The sequence below is a fragment of the Balaenoptera musculus genome, chromosome 8, assembly GCF_009873245.2.
Source record: "Balaenoptera musculus isolate JJ_BM4_2016_0621 chromosome 8, mBalMus1.pri.v3, whole genome shotgun sequence".
NCBI lineage: Eukaryota > Metazoa > Chordata > Mammalia > Artiodactyla > Balaenopteridae > Balaenoptera > Balaenoptera musculus.
In genome coordinates this window covers 13,425,274-13,430,168 of record NC_045792.1, presented here as the reverse complement: position 1 = coordinate 13,430,168, position 4,895 = coordinate 13,425,274, and the positions used below count along the sequence as shown (strand labels likewise).

Here is a 4,895-nt window from a genome sequence, read left to right as displayed (position 1 = left end):
AGGAGAATTTGTGGTTAGGCCACTTGAGACCCTCCCAATTAGATCACATGTTAAGACAGCTGTTGAGCCCTAATTTTGGGCAAATTGAGGCCACACACCGGCCCTTCCTTGCAATGGTCTATTTTTTCATTCTAAGGTTATACCTTTCCACTTTTTTGAACTGATGGTGGTAGATGGTGTGTTTTTAATGTCCCTTCTAGGCACAAAAAGAAAAGTGGTAACTTTCTGTTGCTCCTCAAACTTCTTTGGAAATATGAGTAGTCTATGAAATTGAAAAATCTTGGAACCACTGCTTGACCCTCTGCTGCCTCTCCTAATCTCTAGTTGAGGTCAACTCCTTGAGTGAGGTCACTCCCGAAGAACTGCATGTTTGGTTGGAGAGTATGACAAAAAAGAGAAGTTTCTCTTAGAATGCAGGGCAGAGGGCGAGAGGTCAAAGCACCAATGGAGATAACACTTCCAACATTTATTTAAGAAGGTTTATTCATGAATGCTTAACTAATCAAATAATTAAAAGACATTATTTTTTACTTTAAAAACTATTTATTTATTTATTTTTGGCTGCTTTTGGTCTTCGTTGCTGCGTGTGGGCTTTCTCTAGTTGTGGTGAGCAGGGGCTACTCTTCGTTGTAGTGCGTGGGCTTCTCACTGCAGTGGCTTCTCTCGTTGTGGAGCACAGGCTCTAGGTGCGTGGGCTTCAGTAGCTGTGGCACGCAGGCTCAGTAGTTGTGGCGCACGGGCTTAGTTGCTCCACAGCATGTGGGATCTTCCCGGACCAGGGCTTGAACCCATGTCCCCTGCATTGGCAGGCGGATTCTTAACCACTGTGCCATCAGGGAAGTCCTGAAAGACATTATTGTTAGGCACAATGTTCTAGACACAGGGCTAGACCCTGGGAATACAAAGATCAATAGAGCACAGTCTGCCTTCAAAGGCTTGTCCAGTGGGGGAGATGAAAATGGTAAATAGATAGTTAGAAAACAATAGGGTAAGTGCAGAGGTAGAAATGTGTGTAAAGTATTGTGGCAGCTCAAAGAAGGGACAACTAATGACCGAGTCTGTCAAGAGAGGCCTTGTTGGAAGAGGGGAGGCATGAACTGAGTCTTTAAAGAAAAATGGGAGTTACCCAGGTGTAGTAGATTGTTATAGTACTGACCTCCAATGAATCATGTATCCTGATATCCATGCCTTCATGTGATCTCCATCTTCATTGACTCTGGACTTGGCCATGTGCCTTGCTTTGGCCAATGGGCTGTCAGCAAATGAGATGCAAGCAGAAGCTTGATAAGTGTTTGTACGTTGGGACTTGCCTTCTTGGAATTCAGTTGCCACGTGAGAAAGTTTGAGCAACCAGGTAGAGAACTGAGGTGCCTCAGTTTGTATCAACCACCATTTGGGATCAGCTAGCCCCCAGTTAACCTGCCACGTGATCACAAACACATGTGTAATCCTAACTGATGCCACCAAGAACAGAAATGAACCATCCCCAATAAGCCTACTAAGGTGGTTTTAAAACCTGGATAGAAATTCTTTGATCTTCCTTTCTCAAGAAGTGAAGTCTGTGTCCCACCTGAGTCTTAATGGATTTGTGACTGCTCCTACTGATAGAATATGGCAGAAGTGATGCTAAAAGACTTTCGAATTTAGGTCTTAGAAAGGCCATATAGCTTTTACTTTGTTTTCTGGGACACTTGCTCTTGGAACCGCCATATGCGATGTCTGACGACCCTGAGGCTATGCAGTTGAAGCCCCCGTCCTGTGGAGAGGCATCATGTAAACACTCTAGACCCAGGTGAACCTAGCTTTCAGAGTCTTTTCAGCCCAGGCTCCAGTCATGTAGATAAAGAAGCTTCCAGACAATCCAGCCCCAAGCTGTTTGAGTTGTCCGCCTAACTGTTCGAGTTTTCAAGCTGAGGCCCCAGATATTGCGGGACAGAGACAAGTCTGTATTCCTAATCCACAGAATCCATGAACTTAATAAAATGGTGGTTGTTTGAAGCTATTGTTTTACATGATTTGTTATGTAGCGATAGGTACCTGATACATAAATTGGTACCTAGAAGTGTGGTATCTAAACATGCTTTAAAAACCTAAACATGGGGGCTTCCCTGGTGGTGCAGTGGTTGAGAATCTGCCTGCTAATGCAGGGGACACGGGTTCGCGCCCTGGTCTGGGAAGATCCCACATGCCGCGGAGCAACTAGGCCCGTGAGCCACAACTACTGAGCCTGCGCGTCTGGAGCCTGTGCTCCGCAACAAGAGAGGCTGCGATAGTGAGACGCCCGCGCACCGCGATGAAGAGTGGCCCCCGCTTGCCACAACTAGAGAAAGCCCTCGCACAGAAACGAAGACCCAACACAGCCAAAAATAAATTAAAAAAAAAAAAAAAGAAGTGCTCAGTACCTCCTGTGCTCCTAGAATGATTATTAAAAAAAAAAAAAAAACCTAAACATGGGGCAGTGGCTTTGGAACTGGGTGGTGGGCAAAGGTTTGCATGATAAGCAGCAAGGAGGCTGTGGTGCAGGCTGGAGGGGCTGTGAATGAACTGGTGGGAGAGGCTGGGAAAGCAGTAAGGAAACTGCTTGGAGGCTGGACCAAGGGTGACTCATGTTATACGGTGGAGAAACAATTGGCAAAAACATTGCTTTTGGTAACAGAAAATGCACCTACTGAATTTGTGGATTTAGCTAAAGGGATCTAGAGACAGAATGCTGAAAGTGTCATTTGGGTGCTTCTAGCTGGCATGATAAGGTATTATAAGAGAGATGAGCTAAATGAGGATCTGTCCAGTTTGCTGAGATGGAAAAGAAAACTGGTCTCATTTCCAGTCTCTCCAGCAGGCAATAGATTCTCAAAGTGAGAACTAGCCTAAGGGTAAAGATTAAATCAAGCATATGATTGTAGAAACTTTGTTCAGACCCCAGGAAGATTTAAGATGGTGCCTAGTAGACCTTCTCAGTTAAACAAAAGGGTTTCTGAGAAAATTAAGGATGCTGTCCCATAGCAGAAATAGAGTCTTCTTGAAACTAATTATGCATGTGACTTTTGGTGCACAAAGTGAACCCAATAATACAGAAAACCCATAAAGTTTTAAACAGTATTGTATTGGCAAAAACTCTATCAAAAATAAATAAATAAATAAATAAATACATAAATAAATTGGACTTGATTAAAATTAAAAAAAAAAAACAAAACAAACTCTATCAGTTTGGACTCAAAAGGGAATGACACAGTTAAAAATGAAAAGACGCCTTGGGCCCCCCAACTGTCTATGGGCAGTAAGCTGGCCAATATTCACACAGGCCTTTTTTTATGGAAAAGAAAATCCTCTCGGAGGGCAGCACCAAGAGCCCAGAGGATATAACTAGAAGCCAAGGGGAACTGAGCTCTATTCAAGTAACATTCCCTGCCTCTGGAGTAGGGGTCCTGATAATAGTGCCTGGCTGGATTCCAGAATGGCTTTGAATTCCATGATTGCTACGTGCCTCCTGTTTCTCCCCCTTTTAAGGGGAGCATCTATTGAGGTAATCCTGTACGTGATACCACTGTATGCTGGGCACGTGGGGAGCAGATTTCTTGTCTTGTTAGCTCACAGGCTTCTGGATCAAAAGGAGCCACACCCGAGGAGTTGTACCCCAGGAGATTCAGCCACATCCAGACCTGCAGCATGTTATGAGATCAAGGACTTTGAGCCTGGTGTCATGATTGGATACTACTTTGGGTGTTTTGGTAGGGGGTGTATATTTCACATGTGGGAAGGCTGTGCATCATTAGGGGTAGAGGGCAGACTGTGGTAGATTGCTACCTTAATGGCTCCCCAGGGAGTCACACCTCTTCCATATTGATTCTGGGCTCAGCTATATGACATACTTTGGCCAATGGGATTTGAGCAAATGTGATCAGGCAGAAACTTCATAAATGCTTGTGCATTATGGCTTGCTTCTTCTTCTTTTTTTTGTTTTCATTTTAACAGTTTTTAATGAAAGTTGTATGCAAGATTACTTTATTCCTGCATCTTCTCAATTGTTTCTTCCTTATATTTGCCCTTTTCCTTTCCTGCTTGGCAAGATTTGGCTTTACATTTGAGGATCTTTTTGCGGTCTTTGTCCAGTTTTAGTCTGGTGATAGCCACCTTGCTGGAGTGAATGCCCACACGGACAGTCGTGCCATTAGCCTTCTCCCACTGCACTTGTTCATTACAGATGACATATTTCTTCCTGTAAACCTGGACTACTCTGCCAATTTGCTGCCCTTTGTAGTGCCCTCGTACAACCTGAACTTCATCGTCCTTTCGGATGGGCATGGATCGAACATTGTACTTCTGTCTCAGCTCTTTAGAAAGAGGGGAAGACATAATCTTCTTGTGAATGTGGGAAGGTGCACTGAAATTCCTTTTCCGGTTTTCCATCAGTCAGAAGTCACAAAGGGATTGAACTTCATTTTGGCCGCTGGCACTTCAGCGATGGCCGTAAAAGGGAAGAGGGCTTGCTTCTTAGAACCCAGCTGCCACTTGAGGAAGCCCAAGCTAGCCGCATGGAGAGACCTGAACTGAAATGCTCCAGTTAACAGCCCCACCGAATTGCCAGGTATTGAGTGAGACGTTCTAGGATCGTCCAGCCCTCGTCCACCTGTCAACTGACCACAAATGCATGGGTGAGCCCTGTAAGTCCATATGGAGTACTGATGAGCCGTCCCAGCTGACCCCTGACCAAACTGCTGACTCACAGAATGGTTGTTGCCTTTAGTTACTAGCCCAAGTGGTTTGTTACACAGCAGTAGATAACAAATAAACCAGGTGAAGAGAAGGAAGGGCATTTAAGGTGAAGGAGAGGGCATGAACAAAGGCATAGAGACAAAGCAAAGCAAAGCGGATGTGGGAAAATACAGGTGGTTTGG

The 4,895-nt window shown here is 44.6% G+C and overlaps 1 pseudogene; it reads right to left on the bottom strand.

Moving 5' to 3' along the window:
• Positions 1–4,002: 4,002 nt before the first annotated feature.
• Positions 4,003–4,439, bottom strand: LOC118899087 (annotated as a pseudogene).
• Positions 4,440–4,895: the final 456 nt, after the last annotated feature.